Here is a 19,131-nt window from a genome sequence, read left to right as displayed (position 1 = left end):
AGCAACTGTTCTCCAAGTATCTGCATCTGAGGTTTCTCCAAAATGTTTCCCCTTTTAAAGGACTCTAGTAAATTAATCAAGACCCACCTTGAATGGGCAGAGTCACATCTCCACCTAATTAAAAAGGTCACACCCACGACTGGGTGTGTTACATCTCCATGGAAACACTCCAATCAAGGTTTCCCACCCTAAACTATAGGTCTGGCCTCACAGTAATGCATCAGGATTAAAACATGGTTTTTCTGGGGTACATAATATTTTCAAACTAGCACAGCACTGTTAATATTTTATTTCTTAAGCTGGATGATAGATACCTGAGTATTCATTTAATTATCCTACACATTTTTGTTTATATTAATATTGCACAAGGAAAAAGAAACAATATGACAATCAGAACAAGGACTCTTTGGGAATGAAACCTAGAAAAATAAGGTATGTCAGTGGAGCAAATGTTGGTAGCTCCCAAACAAGGGCTCTTTAAAGAGGTCTATGGTAAGCAGACATCACTGTACATTCCAGTTGTGGAGAAGGGTACAATGGGTTATTAGAGCTGGAAGTCAAATATCAATGCTTAATACATAGTAAGGACTCCTTATTGTTATTATATAGAATAATGGTAATAACCAATCATCTTTTTTTTTCTACTCCAGGTTTATCAAGTAACCTCTTTAGTTTTTACAGAGAAAAATACATTGCACAATTCCATGGGAATATGTGTTCCGAAAGGAAAGCGAATTTATAGTTAAGAAGATTATGAGTTTGGTTAATGAGTCAACTCAAGTGAATCCATTCATCTCTGGAGCTCACAAGGCAAAGTAAGTTCATTTAAAACTTTGATAGCTCTGCTTAAACTGCTTTTCAAAAATGGTATAGCAATTTCTACTTCCACCAACAGTATATGTAAGAGCTACTGCTTTCCACACACTGGACAATATTAATTCTCTATACTCATGTCGATTTGTTAGATAAAAGTATTTCATTACTAATTGCACTTTTCCTAATTACTAATGAAACTGCCTTTTTCATGTCATTTGTGTTTCTTCTGTAAATAATTTGTTCATATCCTTGGTCTTTTTTTAATGGATTTCGTGTGTGTGTGTCTTTTCTTATTCATTGGCAGTCGCTCTCTATAGATTGGTCAATTAATCCTTTGCCTATTATATACATTACAAATATTTTTTTCAGTCACCTATTTAATTTGCTTATCAAATTTTTCTATCACAAAGAAGCTTTTGATTTTTATGTAGCTAAATCTGTCAGTTTTTCCTTTATTGTTTTGTGATTTGCTCAAAAAGGCCTTTCCCACCCCAAGACTATAAAACTATTAGTCTACATTTTCAAATACTTCATATTTTATGTTTCACTTTTGGATCTTTAGTATAGCTGGAATTTATTTTTGTGTATGGAGTGAAAGTGATCTACCTCTACTTTTCAATTTATCAAGTTTCACAATAATACTCCCAGGATTCAGTTCAGGATTATACTGAATTTATAAATTCCTTTGGCTAGAACTGACATATTCACAATATTGAAATTTCCAGTCAGCAATATAGTGTATCTTTTCATTTGTATTTTCCATACTTATTATTTAAAAAATATTTTTCTATAGTTGTATTGGTTTGCTAATGCTGCCAGAGTGTAATATAGCAGAAATGGGATGGCTTTTAAAAGGAGAATTTATTAAGTTGCAAGTTTACAATTTAACATCCAAATTAAAACATCCAGAGAAAGATATCTTAACTCAGGAAATGCTGATGGGTCCAGGACACCAGCCAGGTAAGTATGTGGCTGGTGTCTACTGGGGTCTTTGGCTTCCAGTTTCAAATAGCTTTCCTAGGGGTATTTACTTTCTGTATCTCCAAATGTCTGGGTCTTGTGTTGGTTCTACTGGTTCTTCCAAAATGTTTCCCCTTTTAAAGTATTCTAGTAAACTAATCAAGACGTACCCTGAATGCGTGGAGTCACATCTCTAGCTAATCAAAAGGCCACACCCATAATTGGGTGTGTCACATCTTCATGGAAGAAACCTAATCAAAAGGTCACACTCACAGTTGGGTGGGTCAATCTCCATAGAAACAATCTAATCAAAGGTTTCCATCCGAAACAACAGGTCTGGCCCCACAAGATTAAGACACGGCTTTTCTGGGCTATAATAGTTTCAAACCAGCATAACAGTCCTTATATATTTCTTGCATGATTTATTCCCAAGTATTTTTCAATGTGCTTCTTTCACATTCTTACTGCCTAACAGATAAATTTTAATGTGTACATTATTAAAAGTTTTAAGTATATTCTGTTGGTTTCCAATTCCCCTAAATAATTCTCAAAATTTGGAAAAAGCCACTTTTCTTGTTGCTAGAAGGCATATCTATCTCCAAACAAAAAGTTATGATATGCAAACCACAATATAACATAGCTTACCATTTTATTATACAAATATTATATGTATAAACACATGATCTCTTTATTCAAGACTATCAAAAAGCAATTCAACATTTTTCACATCCCCCCAAAATAGCTGTTATTGTAATGTAAGGTGTTTATTTCATTTTGAATTAGAAATTTGGTTGATAATAACAAAACCAACCATGAGGGTCCCAAGTATATCAAAAAACTTATACTTAAGTTCAAGTATATTGCATGTAATTTTATATAAATAGGTATTTTATTTGACAGGGATATTTTGATGAGTTCAAAATATTTAAGATGATACTGTATTAAGCAATTTTCAAATTTCTGTGCACTAAACATCCTGGATGGTCACTGGCACCACAATTCTAACAAATTATGAGAAATTCCAATTGAAACTCATTATTTCCTCCAGCCCCACCCCATTCTTCTTACTTTATCTCTTACTGAGATATCTCCTATCTCACAGAATGGTATCACCATTCATCCAATTAACTAAGTCAGGAATATAGGTGCTATTATTGACTTCTCTCTCTCTTGCCTTAAATATCCAGTTAAACATAAAGAGTATGGTTGATTCTGTCCCCTAAATTTCTCTTGTCTCTATCTCTGTCCACTAACTTACTTTAGACTACCATCTTCTAGATTACTAGATCTAAATTTCTAGAACATCATGATCTGGTTCACTGCCACAGTTTCCAGCTTCTTTAAGTGGTCTTTCTGCCTCTAGTTTAGACCTCTCCAAGTCTATTCTCCATAGAGTTGTGTGCTGGTTTGAAAGGAAGTATGCCCCCTAGAAGAGCCATATTTTAATCAAAATTCCATTTCATAAAGGTGGAATAATCCCTATTCGATACTGTATGTTTGAAACTGTAATCAGATCATCTCCCTGGATGATGTGATTTAGTCAAGAGTGGTTGTTAAGCTGGATTAGGTGATGATCATTTGGGTGGGTCTTGATTGGTTTATTGGAGTCCTATAAAAGAGGAAACATTTTAGAGAATGGGAGATTCAGAGAGAGCAGAGCAGAACGACATAGCCACAAGAAGCAGAGTCCACCAACCAGCGACCTTTGGGGATGAAGAAGAAAAATATCTCCCGGGGAGCTTCATGAAACAAGAAGCCAGGGGGAGATGACGCCATGTTCACCACATGCCCTTCCAGATGAGAGAGGAATCCTGACCGTGTTCACCATGTGCCTTTCCAGATGAGAGAGAAACTCTGTGTTTGCCATGTGCCCTTCTACTTGAGAGGGAAACCCTGAATTTCATCGGCCTTCTTGAACCAAGGTATCTTTCCCTGGATGCCTTAGACTGGACACTTCTATAGACTTGTTTTAATTGGGACATTTCCTCAGCCTTAGAACTGTAAACTAGCAACTTATTAAATTCCCCTTTTTAAAAGCTGTTCCGTTTCTGGTATATTGCATTCTGGCACCTGGCAAACTAGAACATGTGGCCAGAGAGAATAGTTCTAAAAACCACTTAAACTGAGAGATCTTGGGACAAGTTACATATCTTTTTTTGTGCCTCTTTTTCCTCATCTATACTATGTGATGATAATAACAATACCTACTTCACTGAATGTTGTGAAGAGTAAATGAGATAATTAATATATTTCCAGAACCTAACACAGTACCTGACACATAGTAAGTGTTCATATATTTGTTAACTAATTGAACCTTAGAAGACAGGAAAGGAATGGGAGGTTGACTTGCTCCGGAAACAATGAAACGATGCAGCTTTAAAATTTTTACTTTTTAAATGTACAGTTCTATGAATTTTAGCACATGTATAGTTTCACTTGCCACCACCACAGTCAGGATACAGAACTGTGTTCCATAATCCAGAAAACTCCCTCTTGCTATCCCTTGAGATTCACACTCTCCCCTGCCCCTAACCCTGGCAACCAGGGAACAAAGGAGTTCTAGACAAAAGTTTGAAAAGAGAAATCGTTTTAACATTAAAAACTGTCAGTGTTGACAATGCTTCTCTTTTATTAGGGTAATATTTTATTTTCAATGCAACCATAAACAGTAACAACCTCATTAAAATAAATCCTTCCAAACACTTTGGCCTTAGATGAGTTCTCCCAAAACAGCAGCTACTTCTGGAGATGAAGGCTTGCATAAAGGTAGTTTATTTTTTAAAGTGATCCCAAGGAACAGGAAACAGGAGTTGGAAAGAAGGTAAAGGTTCATTATTAAGCTGATTGCTCCTGTGGCGATGAGGTTCATTTCTGCTGGAAGCACTCTTGAGGAGTACTATAAAATGTCCCTCAGAAGTGTGTCCTGAGTTAAGGGCTGGCTCAGAGGTGTTAACTGCCTGGGATGTATAGGTTTGTGTTTATCTGAAATGCTGATTGGGTTTCCAAATATATTCCAGGTGGTGGCGGAGAAGCCCCATGGCAGAAAGCGGTTCCCTGCAGTTATATCTGAGGAGCTGGTGAACCCAGTAACAGCTAGAGTACAAAGTGGACGAAAAGCTTGTGAAGTAGGACACAAAGGGTGCCTAAGGACGGAATTTACATTCATTTATATTAACCATGCCAGCTTCAGTCTGGAAGACAGTAAAGGGCTAGAACTGACTCAAGACAGAACTCATTGGGTGAAAAGGATAAAAGGAAAGAAGTAGAATGATTAAAAATCCAAATTCTGAGAACCTAGTAGGTAGAATGCTGACACTGATCAATAGGACAAAAAATCATTTACTACTACAGTGTTATATCTTTAAGAAATCATCAATATATGTGAAAGAATTTGGGATGGGGCAAAAGTATATTTTAAAAGCTAAGTGCTTCACAATTCATCTTAAATAGAAAACCTGTCAGCCAGCCAATTCCAATTTATTAAGTGTCTGCTGAATAAAGACTCAGACGTGACACTGTTGGATGAACAAACCTCTACGAGAATACAAAGTCAGCATGCAAAGAAAACACACAGGAAATACTGGGAATACATTTTATAAAGCATTATTGAAGTAGGCAGATGTAGTCCGTAGGTCTTCAGAAAAATCAACATATATTTATTTAACACTGAGCTCTGCCAAGTGCTGAGAGGTTTCTTGGGAGAGAAATTAAGATGAGAGAGGGATCACAGAAAAAGAATCAGGAAATCATTCTGGTAGAGTTTAAAGACCAATTGTGAGGTAAGACACTGGAGGAAAGAAAAGCAATCTAAAAAGTAGTACGTGTGAACTCATATGGAAAAATAAGGAAAAAAGTTGGTAAAATTAGGATTAGCTGGAGAAGTCTTAACATCTTGTTAAACCAGGGAGTTCTGATTTGTAGGTAGTTAGGAAACAACTATAAAATTGTAAGGAGTAAAATAAATGGTCAGCTTTTGCTGGAGGAAGAATGTGTTTGGAGCTGAATTTAAGATGCACAGAAACAGAATGAAAGCAAAGTCAGAAGACAGGTAAAAAGTCTGGAGGAAAGGAAAACTGGCCTTCTTATACCTTGTGATTGGGGTAGGGATCAATCTTTTTGGACAGCAAATGAAAAAAATGTAACAAAAACTTTAAAATAGTTTATACCTTTTTCCTAGCAATTGATTTTCTAAGAATTGTCTTAAGGAAAAATTAAAGATGAGCACAAAGACTTGTGTGCAAGCATGCTTATCAAAGTAGTATTCATCATAATGAAAATTTGTTAACAGTTGGAAGCTGGTTGATTAAATTATGGAATATCCATGCAACGGAATAAAATGCAACTATTCAAAATCATGTTATGAGAGAATATTAAATGATGGTAGGAAAAAATTCATGATTAAAAGTAGGTTACAAGCCTGTATCTACCTGTATGAGAAAAAATTAGCTGAATAATGTTAACAGGTATCATTAGGTATCTCCAAGTAGTAAGAGTATGAGTGATTTTTGTTTTCTCTCTGTAGTGTTTTATAGTTTCCAAATTTTCTAAACTAAAAACAACAAACAGAAAAACAATTGATCACTTTCTATGTGCTAAGTATGTGCTGAACTCTTTACATATGTTTATTTAATCTTCAGAACAGCACTGGAATGTTTTTATAGATGAGGGAACTGAGACTTAGAGAGGTTAAATAATTTATCCCTTGGCTATCCAGTGAGTGGTAGAGCAGAAAACAGCAACCACTTTTGTACTAGAAAAGAAAAAAAAAATCTCAGAACATTAATTTTTTTTTTTAAAAAAAGAAGGTGTTTACTATGGTCATTTCTTTATGCCCTAACCCCTAGGACAAAGCCCTCAAGAAGAGAAAAAGAGAGCCCCTGAGCAAATCTTCGCGACATGGGATTTCAATATAAGCATGTAAAACGGCTTTGATATTGAAAATTAGAAGCTAAGGATGATGGTGGTACTACTGGGAATAATGGGAAATTTGAGTAAAATGCAAAATAAGATATTAAATTTAATTCTGAACATTTAACTGTAAGCCAGAAAACTATCTGCCTCCTCTAGTTTATGAAATTTCTACCATCACAACCACTCCACCTCAGGAAGAACAAAAACAAAACAAAACAAAACTCTCTATAAAGAAAAGGTGTTAGACTTATTATCTAGAATTCCAAAGAAAAATACCAGACTGGAATTTTGGTGCAAGTTCCAGAGAGGTAAATGCTGTTTTCAAGAAAGGCTACTGAATGATGTTGAGTTAAATTATAATAAAGCCTCCATTAGAGAAAGATTACAAGTAAATTAGACCTATTTCAAATCACTTTTAGCATTTTCTGTGGTATCTGTAAAGAACTACTTTTTGATCTTTAGTGACTTAGAATAACAACAGACTTCTGATATCCTTAACTATGAAAATATGCCTGAAAATACTATACTTTATTTAATACTGCATATTTCATAGTTGTGACTTTCGTGGGTTCTCCCTATTCCTTTTAAATCAAATGTTCTAATTTATTATCAAGCCTAAGGCTTAGTCCAGAGCATGTAATTTTATATTTAAAATTTTTAGGCATGGTATTTTTAAAAACGCCTCCCCCCATACTCAATAGACTCTCATTCTGAAGATTTTTTAAAACCAAGATATGGATGCGATCACTGATGGAACTGACAGGAAGCAGAAAACTGACCCGACCTGCTGGAACTGACCTAACCTTTCGCGGCTGATTGAACTTCACCCACCCTGGCAAACTAGAGAGCCCGACGTGCCTATTCCAAACAATTGCCAAAGCATACCAAACGTCTAACCACAGACGTGTAACCACAAAGACATTGTTCTTTTGTCTTTCATTTTTCTCGATTTCAACAAAACCTGCTCTATAAACACGCCACTCTCCCACCCCTTAGCATGGCTCTCGGTTCAGTCCGTCCTCCAGGCCTGACAGCTCCTGGGCGCCCCTCTCCAGCTCTCTAACAAAGCTTGCCTTGATCCATGGAGGTCTATCCTTTCCTTCTTTTCAGGAATTCTCCTCCTCTACCCTCCTTCACGTTCCTTTCAATCATTATTTGTAGTGAGTTGTTATAAATGTTGGTCCTGATGTAGAGACCCAATTTTAAAGAAACTTTGAAAAACCAAGAGCTGAGATTACAAGATTACAAAGCCTGGGAAATGTATCCTAAGAAGAAAAACCTACTTTTGCCTAAAAAATCGTCGAGTGTAAGATGTGGCCTCTCTCAGCCAACACGACAAACTCATCGCCCTCTCCTTGTTGAAGTGAGACATGACTCCCAGCAGTGTGGACCTTCGTGGCAACGTGGGACAGAAATCCTAGAATGAGCTGGGACTCAGCATCAAGAGATTGAGAAAACCTTCTCGACCGAAAGGGGGAAGAGGGAAATGAGACACAATAAAGTGTCAGTGGCTGAGAGATTCCAAACAGAGTCGAGAGGTTATCCTGGAGGTTATTCTTACACATTAAATAGACGCCACCTTTTTAGTTAAGGCATAACAGAGAGGCTGGAGGGAACTGCCTGAAAATGTAGAGCTGTGTTCCAGTAGCCATGTTTCTTGAAGATGATTGTATAATGATACAGCTTTCACAATGTGACTGTGTGATTGTGAAAACCTTGTGTCTGATGCTCCTTTTATCTACCTTATTAACAGATGAGTAAAACATATGGATTAAAAATAAATAAATAATAGGGGGAACAAATATTTAAATAAATTTAGTAGATTGAAATGCTAGTGATCAATGAAAGGGAGGGGTAAGGGATATGGTATGTATGAATTCTTTTCTGTTTTCTTTTTATTTCTTTTTCTGAATTGATGCAAATGTTCTGAGAAATGATCATGATGATGAATATACAATTATATGATGATATTGTGAATTACTGATTATATATGTAGAATGGAATGATCATATGGTAAGAATGTTTGTGTTTATATGTTATTATGTTTACTAAATAAATTTTAAAAAATGGTTGAGCATAATTTGTCCAAAACAAAAAGAATTTTTAGAATTTTAATATTTTCCAAATTCTCTGATTTTATAAATCAATCCTCCCATTTTATTTAACACACAGACAGTTGTAATTTGAGCAGAGATAAATCCTTGAACTTCACAGGACTGAATGGGACAAACCATTGATGGCAGGTGCTTTTTGGTTTATATTTACAACACATGGGTGTCTGTGGTAGCACATATAAGGATACCCTTTGGAAAAGGTGTGTTGATTGCAAATGGATACAGGCTTCTAAAGTCAGATCAAAAGGAGGCTTAAAGCAAAGGACTCAGGGTATGGGCAAAGTTACCACTGTTCTCACACACAAGATGTGAGATCTGGCTCTCAGGGCATCTGATCTCCTCAGTGGGACAGAGACTTTAGCACTGAGGAAGGGCATAGAAGGGGGGTAAGATGGGAAATCAGTTCTGTAAATTTTAGGAAGTGGTAACTCAGGGATGACTGCTGGGTATGCACAAAATAAATGAGAAATTATAATGGGAACCCTTCAAAATCCATGCCAGAGGAAGGCAGGGGAGAAGGGAGTAATATTTCACCGCAGACAAGGTTTCCCTGCCCTTGAATGTGCATGTGCTGATTTGGCAGCAGCCGCACACAGACCACACGTTAATTTACTTAGGCCCACCTTGAAATCGATCTTTCTTGTGGTAACATTTCGTTAACTTCTGACAGCTGATCTTTGGCTCCAGGCACTTTAAAACAAAGTCAGAGTATATGTCCTTGCTCACCAGGAAGAGGACATAGGTATTAAATTAGAGAACACCAAAGTTTCGGTGGAGTCATCCTTCTCCCAGGCCTGCCAAGACTGTCATTTCTTGCCATTTTTAGACTTCCCAATTTCTACCCTGGAGAGCTTATTTAAATAAGAAAAGCATCTTCAAGATGACCATCCTTTACTCCTGAATTCATAATTCTGCCTCAAAGAAAGCAAATCTGATTCTTTAAAGAGAGACTGCGCCAGGAAAAAGGTCCCAGGTGCAAATCAGAAGCATATTAATGAAATCCTATGCCCATTATGGAGATTTAAAATTGCTCTGGAGAACAACTGTGGATGTGCAAATACCGGTCAACTGCATGGCAAAAAAAAAAAGAAAACTCCACAGAGGGCACAACATTCAGCATGTGAGGAACATGAATCATATAATCGACAAGATGGAGATTGAAATTGTCATTTAGTGCAATCATTAAGGTGATGACTACTAAATTTACACATTATTTAGGATAATTCCTTTGGGATTCCTCAACTGACAACCCTTTTTAATTTTATCAGTCATCTGGTTAGTATTTAATCTGAGGTCATATTCACATGGTAGCACCAAGCACGTCATAATGTAAATATAACAACCCCCCTTCTGGTATGATAGCTTTCCTGACTGCTCCCAGTGATGACTCTCTCCCTTCTCAGAGCCACAACCACCTGTACTCAGGTTCACCATTTGACATATCCTCTTCTATATCATTCTTTTATTGGGTCATAGATATATGAATTGTGTTACCAACAAGAATATGAAATTTTCAGGGGCTGGAATCTTATTTCATACCAAAGATATAATAGAAACATCAATAAGTAATATTTTTCAAGTTACAAGTTTTCAATTAAGGATGATTACTTTAGTGCCCAGTTTCTGGCTGAAAAATGGCCCAGTGTATTTTCCATTAGGAAGATGTTGGGTGAAAATAATTTAAAAGTGTCAATATTACTAAAAGAAATGTTTCAACAATAGAAATGTTCTCATTCCAGAAATTTATGGTGTTCATTACTTCCTACTCTTTATTCTTTGCTTTTTCTCTTGGCCCAACTTGAATTTTTTTATAATTATGCTTACGTTTTTTATCATTTGTTTACAGGGTTTCTTTGAGTACTGGTAAAAACTTGATTGTGTTTCCTTTCTGTGGACATTGATTTTTTATAAGGGTAGAGCCACTATCAACAATTAGCCCTATAATTTGCATAAATTTTTTTTCTGATACATTGTTACCTACTACCTAAATTTTTACCTACTTACCTACCAGCCATTTTACTTCTTATTTTCAAAAGAACTTCAGAGAGCTGTTTTCTAGTTAATAGTTCACATTTCAGTACGCATTCATCCCCTAAAATAGAACACTTTGACCTAATCTTCCTTGTAATTTTAAGGAACCTTAAAATAATTCAAGCAAGGGAAGATTAGATTATATAGAATTATGCCTTCAAATTTAATGAAGAATAACCTGTTATAGCAACAGGACTTATCTGGACCAGGGACCCATCTGGAGGTTCTAGGTTTCTGGAAAGTTATTCTAGTGCATGGAATCCCTGTGGAATCTTATATATTGCCTTAGGTGTTCTTTAGGATTGGCTGGAATGGTCCTGGTTGGAGGTTGGCAGGTTATGATAGGTAGCACGGTCTACCTGAAGCTGGCATTAAGAGCAACCTCCAGAATAGCCTCTCGACTCTATTTGAACTCTCTCTGCCACTGATACTTTCTTAGTTACACTTCTTTTTCCCCTTTTGGTCAGGATGTAATTGTCGATCCCACAGTGCCAGGTCTGGATTCATCCCTGGGAGTCCTCTCCCATGTAACCAGGGAGACTTTTACCCCTGGATGTCATGTCCCACATAGTGGGGAGGACAACGATTTCATTTGCAGAGTTGGGCTTAGAGAGACTGAGGCCACATCAGAGCAACAGAGGTCCTCCAGAAGTAACCCTTGAGCATACCTATAGGTTGTCTAACCTTCTCTGCTACCTACATAAGCGTCACAAGAGTAAGCCTTATGATCGAGGGCATGGCTTATTAACTTGGCTATCCCTAAAGTTTGACACAGTATCAGGAGATTCTCCAATGGTAAGGTTTAATAGTTACATAGTCTTTCTCCCCTCCTTCAGCAGACTTTGCCAGTACTTTCTGATTACCTACTTAACATACTCTAGGATATTTCCAGGCATTACAATAATCTATACAGGACTAAAGGACCTCTTTCTTATTGTTTCCTGTGTTTCAGTTGTTCAAATGAGCTATACAGATAGGTTGAATTTGATTATGCACTACAGAAAATTTCAATTCCAGACCAAATAAATCTTTCTTCCATTGGTCTCAAAGAGTATGTGTGGTTCTAAAATATAGACACTGTCTTCCTTACCCCTATGTTCTGAATTACTTTAACCCCAACCTATTCGGCTTCATTCTTATCTCTAAATATCAGGTTATATATATAAAACAGCCTCTCAAAATCCAGAAATAATAATCACCACTCTGGACTTAATGTGTCTGCTCTAAAAGTTCACAATCTAGGCCCCTGTTTTCTTATAAACATTTTCTAAAGGTGACCATATCATTCTTGTTTTTTTGTTTCTGGCTTATTTTGTCTCATCAAATGTCCCACATGTTCATTCACATCGTTGCATGCGTCACGACTTTGTTCCTTTTTGTAGAAGCACAACCTTCATTCATAAGTATACACCATCATTCACCAATTTACTTCTCCATCAGTGCATCCTTCAGCCACCTGTATTCATTGGGCATCATGCAGAGAGCCCAAAGTTCAAGTCCATCAACATTCTCAATTTCAGATAATTGCATTGTTCACAAGAGTCAGAAAACCAATGAACACCCCTCACCAAATAAGAAATCTAAACCTCCTCTTAGCTCCCGTCCCTCATACCATTATTTACCTCTGCTGTTGCTATGGTAGTGCTGATGATTTCCTTTTGAACATAGCACATAGCATGCAATAGCAGTTTCCCCCCTGTACCCTGGACTTAAACACTCTTTATACAAGAATCATATCTTTGAAGTAATTCCTATGAGAACTCATTCATATTTCTGGAGTGAGTCAGTGGGGCACATAGATCTATACAACCCCTTTCAATCTCGTTCATCTTCAGCATGGTAATATTACTTCTAGACCCATTAGAGAATCACCTTCACTCCTACCTATTCCCTTACATTGGAGTTCAACCTCATTAGCTAACAGTTCACCCATCTCTAGCTTCTATGTATCTCAAAGTCCCCTATATTTTACAATATAAGCCTCTGATTATACTTTTATGGTGGTCATAAAAGTGGAATCATACAGTATCTGTCCTTTGGCATCTGGCTAATTCACTCAGGATTATGTCCTCTAGGTTCATTCATCTTCTCATGTGCTTTAGAATGTCATTTTGTTTTACGGCTGCATAATATTCCATCATATGTATATAACACATTTTGTTGATCCACTCTCCTGCTGATGGGCATTTGGTTTGTTTCCATCTTTTGATGACTATGAATAATGTTGCTATGAACATCGGTGTGCAAATGTCTGTTTGTGTCATTGTTTTTAGCTCTTCTGGGTATATACCCAGAAGTAGCACTATTGCTGGGTCATAGGGCAACTCAATATTTAGTTTCCTAAGGAACCGCCAAACAGTCTTCAATAGTGGCTGCACCATTATACATTCCCACCAGCAGTGCATAAGTGTCCCGGTTTCTCCACATCCTGTCCAACATTTATAGTTTCCTGTTTGTTTAATAGCAGCCATTCTTACAGGTGTGAGGTGGTATCTCGTTGTAGTCTTGATCTGCATTTCCCTTACAGTCAATGAAAATAAGCATTTCTTCATGTGCTTTTGAGTCATCTGTATTTGCTCTTCAGAAAAATGCTTATTCATATCTTTAGCTCATTTTATAATTTGATTGTTCTTTTGTTGTTGAGTTGTATGATTTCTTTGTATATACAGGAAATCAAACCTTTGTCTGATATGTGATTTCCAAATATTTTCTCCCATTGAATTGGCTTCCTCTTCACCTTTTTTGAGAAAGTCTTTCAAGGTGCAGAAGCATTTGATTTTGAGGAGTTCCTATTTATCTACTTTTTCTTTTTTTGCTTGTGCTTTGCATGTAAAGTTGAAGCTACCTCCTATTACTAGGTCTTGAAGATGTTTCCCTACATTTTCTTCTAGAAGTTTATGGTACTAGTTCTTATATTTAGGTGTCTGATTCGCTTTGAGTTAATTTTGTGTAGGGTGTAAGATAGGGGTCCTCTTTCATTCTCTCAGCAATTGATATCCAGTTCTTCCATGGCCAATTATTGAAAAGACTATTTTGTCCAGTTCAGAGAATTTGGGGGCCTTATCAAAAATCAGTTGACCATAGATTTGGTGGCCTATTTCTGCACTCTTGATTCAAATCCATTGGTCACTGCTTCTGTCTTTGTACCTGTACCATGTTGCTTTGACCACTATGGCTTTATAAGAGGTTTTAAAGTCAGGAAGTGTTAATCCTCCCACTTCCTCTTTTTTAGGATGCTTTTAGCTATTTGGGGTCCTTTTCCCTTCCAGATGAATTTAGTAGTTAGCTTTTCCATATCTTCAAAGTAGGTTGTTGGAATTTTGATTGGTACTGTGTTGAATCTGTAGGTCAATTTGGGGAGAATGGTCATCTTAACTATATTTGGCCTTTCTATCCATGAGCAGGGAATGTTCTTCCACCTATTTAGATCTCCTTTGATTTCTTTTAGCAATGTCATATAGCTTTCTGTGTACAAGTCCTTTACATCCGTAGTTAAGTTCATTCCTCAATACTTGATTCTTTTACTTGCTATTTTTAATGGAATTTTTTCCTTAACTGACTCCTCATCTAGGTCATTGCGTGTGTATAGAAACGTTCCTGAGTTGTGCACATTAATTTTATATCCCGCCACCTTGCTAAATTTGTCCATTAGCTCAAGTAACTTTGCTGTAGATTTCACAGAATCTTCCAAGTATAGTATCATATCACCTGCAAATAATGAGCATTTTACTTCTTCCTTTCCAATTTAGATGCCTTTCATTTCTTTGTCCTGCCTGATTGCTCTAGCTACAACTTACAGCACAATGTTGAGTAATAGTGGTAACAGTGGGCATCCCTGTCTTGTATCTGATCATAGGGGGAAGGCTTTCAGTCTCTCTCCATTGAGTATGATACTGGCTATTGGTTTTTTCATGTATTCCATTGCTTCATGTGAGAAAGGGAAAGAAGTAGTTACCTTTGATTCCTATCTTTTGGGGTGTTTTTATCTGAAAAGGATGTTGAATTTTGTCAAATGCTTTTTCAGCATCAATCGAGATGATCATGTGATTTTTCCCTTTTAATTTGTTCATGTGCTGTATTTCATTATTTGATTTTCTTGTGTTGAAACATCCTTACATTCCTGGTATAAACCCCACTTGGTCATGGTGTATAGTTCTTTTAATGTGCTGTTGGATTTGAGTTGCTAATATTTCATTGGGAATTACTGCATTTATGTTCACTAGAAAGATTGGCCTGTAGTTTTCCTTTCTTATGGTATCATTACCTGGTTTTGGTATCAAAACGATATTAGCTTCATAAAATGGATTAGGTAGAGTTCCTTTTTCCTCAATTTTTTGAAAAGTTTGAGCAGAATTGGTATTAGTTCTTTCTGGAATGTTCGCCTGTGAAGCCATCTGGCCTTGGGCTTTTCTTTGTAGGAAGATTTTTGATGACTGATTGAATCTCTATTTGTGATTGGTTTGCTGAGATCTTCTATTTCTTCCTGAGTCAGTGTAGCTGCTTTCTATGTCTCTAGGAATTTGTCCATTTCATCTAAGTTGTTTAGTTTGTTGGTGTATAGTTTTTCATAGTATCCTCTTATGATTTCTTTTATATCTTCAGAGTCTGTGGTAATGTACCCCTTCTCATTTCTGATTTTGTTTATTTGCATCCTCTCTCTTTTTTTCTTGTCAGTCTTGCTAGTGACCCATCAATTTTATTGATTTTCTCAAAGAACCAACTTTGGGTTTTATTGATTCTTTCTATTGTTCTTTTGTTCTCCCATTAATTTATCTCTGCTTTAATCTTTGTTATTTCTCTTCTCCTATTTGCTTTGGAGTTAGTTTGCTTTTCTTTCTCAAGTTCCTCCAGGTTTGCTGCTAAGCCCTCCATTTTTGCTCTTTCTTGTTTTTTTAATATAGGCATTTAAGGCAATAAATTTCCCTCTCAGCACAGCTTTTCCCGTATCCCATAAGTTCTGATAAGTTGTATTTTCATTTTCATTCATTTCCGGATGGCTAGTGATTTCTCTAGCAATTTCTTCTTTGACCCACTCATTCTTTAAGAGTGTGTTATTTAATCTTCATATATTTGTGAATGTTCTTGTTCTTTGGTGGTTATTGAGATCCAGCTTCATCCCACTGTGATCAGAGAAACTGCTTTGAATAATTTCAATATTTTTAAATTTATAGAGACCTGTTTTGTGTCCCAGCATATGATCTGTCCTGGAGATGTTCCCTGAGCACTAGAGAAGAATGTATAACCGTGTGCTTTGGTGTGCAATGACCTATATATGTCTGGAAGGTCTAATTCATTTATCAAGTTATTTAACTTCTCTATTTCCTTGTTGATCTTCTGTCTGGTTGTTCTATCTATAGAGAAGAGTGGTATAATGAAGTCTCCTACTATTATTGTTGAAACATCTATCACTCCCTTCAGTATTGCCAATGTCTGTCTCATATACTTTGGAGCTCCTTGACTGTGAGCATAAATATTTATGATTGTTTTATCTTCTTGGTGAATTGACCCTTTATTTACTATATAGTGTTCTTCTTTGTCTCTTATGATGTCTTTATATTTAAAGTCTATTTTGTCCGATATTAATATAGTACTCTTGCTTTCTTTTGGTTACAACTTGCATGGTAAATCTTTTTCCATCCTTTCACTTTCAATCTATTTGTATCCTTGTGTCTAAGATGAGTCTCTTGTAAGCAGTATATAGCTGGATTGTGTTTCTTAATTCATTCTGCCAATCTGTATCTTTTAAATTTAGTAAATTTAGTCCTTTAATATACAGTTATTACTGAAAAGGCATTTCTTGATTCCACCATCTTTTTTATTTGTCAGATCTATATATTCTTTTCCCTCTTTCTCTGTGTATCATTTAAATTACTCTTAGTTGTACTTTTCAATTATGTGCCCTCCTCCAGACCCCCCTCTCCTATTTTTTTGTTCAGCCAGCAGAACTCCTTTTAGGACTTCTTGGAGGGCCCACACTCCTTTTTGATCAACATTTATGAGGCTGATGGTTGTTTTTTATATATGACAAATAAATTGCCTCCTTTTCCTAGATTCCTGTTCTCTATCACAGCATGGTATAATGAGCAAAAATATCAAATACAGTTTAGCCATGTGGTCCCTTTTTCTCATCTTGCTATTTTGGTCAAAATCTACGCTCAGGGCGGGCCGCGGTGGCTCAGCGGGCAAAAGTGCTTGCCTGCTATGCCGGAGGACCTCGGTTCGATTCCCGGCCCCAGCCCATGTAACAAAAACGGAGAAACAGAATACAATAAAAACAAGAAAATGTTTAAAGATGTTTCCCTTTCTTCCTTCCTTCCTTCCTCCTATCCTTCCTTCCTTCTCTCTGTCTTTCCTTAAAAAAAAAAAAAAAAAAAAAAAAAAAAAAAATCTACGCTCAAACTCTACGGAATTAAAAATGTATCTGTTCACAGTGTGAAGAAAAATTGAGGTTATTTCCCTCAATTACCACACACACCATAGGCCAGGGAGAAATAATGGGAGTCAGAGCAATAGATCATACTAGTTTTATGGTCTTTCTTTAATTTGGGTCTGTAAAAGCACACATACACACCCAGATTCTCCTGAGAGGTGGCAACAAAGCAACATCCTAAATTTGTTGAGAAAACAAGCAGCCCTCAGCCAAAGCAGTCTTGCTAAATTTCTGTGGTAGCTGAATTTCTATCTTTCCATTAGTTATAAAAAGAAGTAAGAAATTGTTTCACATTCTATACACTTGGGATATAGTAAGGTTTATTTTCAGAGAGAAAAAATGTTGCATATTTCAAAGAAAATTGTGGTTAATAACTGACCAAATTCCCTTCCACTTCTGAATCTTGGGCTATATATAGAGCTTGGGAAAATATCAGCGTCCATCAATACCATCTAAATGTGTTTCAGAAAGTTCCATGCTAACTACAAATGCCCTTGAGGGTCCAGGAAGCCAATAGGGCCAACTGTTACGAATGAATTATAAAACACTCTTGAGTTATTAATCAAAAAGAACTCTGTAGCTATGACAATAGAGCAGCCCCTCAGGGAGGCAGCCAAAACAAAGTCAGACAAAATGTCCCTTGGCTGGCATCTGTCATTTATGAGAAGCAGTGCCAGAGAACCCCTCTTGGGCCTCACTTGGTTTCTGCCCTGCAGCTACCTGTCAAGTGTTTTTAAGGCTCCCCTCTTGAGAGTAGGGTGCAGCCAGGGAGGCAAGGAAGCTCCAGTCGGACTTGAGTCCCCAGCATGAGATCACTTCAAGAACTGCCTTTAATAAAACCAGGCTTAGATTTAGGTTCCTTATATGTGCTGGGGTGGGGGTGGAGAAAGCTCAGTCTTTCTGTGCATGAAGCTGATAATACCTTATGTGGTGTGATCTGAGTAACCCAAAAAGGGTCTCTGCCTCCAAATCATTTTTCCTTTCAACTTTCTTTGATATTTGAAATTCTGCCCTTTCAGAATTCTGTCCTTTCAATCTTTGGTCTATGCCAGTTTTTCCCTTATCAAAAGGCAAACATTTTACAGAGGAATAATACACTAAGACATGTTCAGTCAAAATAATAGGCTAAAGTAGACAAGTTGATCAGATTTTTACTAGTAGACAACTAGTTAAAGTCAGTGAGGAAAGGTGTACAGGGGATAGTAAGGAAGGTGGAATGAGAAACAGTAAAATTCAGAACATTTAGTACTGCCTAAGACACCTAGGGAAACCCCTGAGAATGGGATATAAACTGGGAAGAGGAAAGTCCAGAAAAACAAACTGTCTACTCTGAAATTTAACCTTGAGCAGCAAAAAGTGTAGAAAATCATAAAGATATGAACTGCTTGAAGCTTAATTTGCTCTTCTTTATCTCTGACCCCACCTTCAAGATCTATCCTGAAAGCTGTTTTAAGACTATCCTAACAAAGAAAGATTAATTTGTGGCATCTCACACATGAGCAAATAAAGAATGCATTAAGTAGCATCGATTGCTTGCACATGCTTTTACATTTCTGTGCAGATAAAAATCATCTCTTAAGTTGCAAAAGCAATCTTCCAAAATAAAAGTATAGCCACTGCTCCCTCTCCTGCATTACCACAGCACTATTCAAACCTCTATAATAGTTCTGTCTGGTCACCTATTTGCCTTTCTGCTAGTTTATAAACATCTAGCAGGAAGAACAAACCCTTTCTCATATTTGTGTGCATTTCCCTAACACCTATTCCAGTACAGGCATGCCAGAAGAAAAGGATGGGGAAAAGGAGGTTTAAAACTAGGGTCAATATTCTATGAGTGATAATTCTACTTGACAAGAAAGAAAGCTAAAA

General features: G+C 36.7%; 1 protein-coding gene across 10 annotated transcripts in view; it reads right to left on the bottom strand.

Moving 5' to 3' along the window:
- Positions 1 to 19,131, bottom strand: part of PPM1L (protein phosphatase, Mg2+/Mn2+ dependent 1L) — a 398,542-nt gene that overhangs the window by 141,444 nt on the left and 237,967 nt on the right. The window contains exon 1 of one of the 10 annotated variants that reach the window (XM_077160937.1): positions 12,401 to 12,417. The exons of the other annotated variants lie outside the window; for them this stretch is intronic. The gene's annotated coding sequence lies outside the window, so the exon portion shown is untranslated. Of the gene's footprint in view, positions 1 to 12,400; positions 12,418 to 19,131 lie in introns of those variants that run through there. 10 annotated transcript variants of the gene reach the window in all.

This window comes from Tamandua tetradactyla, chromosome 5 (assembly GCF_023851605.1).
Source record: "Tamandua tetradactyla isolate mTamTet1 chromosome 5, mTamTet1.pri, whole genome shotgun sequence".
In the NCBI taxonomy this organism is placed as follows: domain Eukaryota; kingdom Metazoa; phylum Chordata; class Mammalia; order Pilosa; family Myrmecophagidae; genus Tamandua; species Tamandua tetradactyla.
Note: the sequence above shows the minus strand (reverse complement) of the source record. Positions and strands in the feature narration are given on the sequence as shown.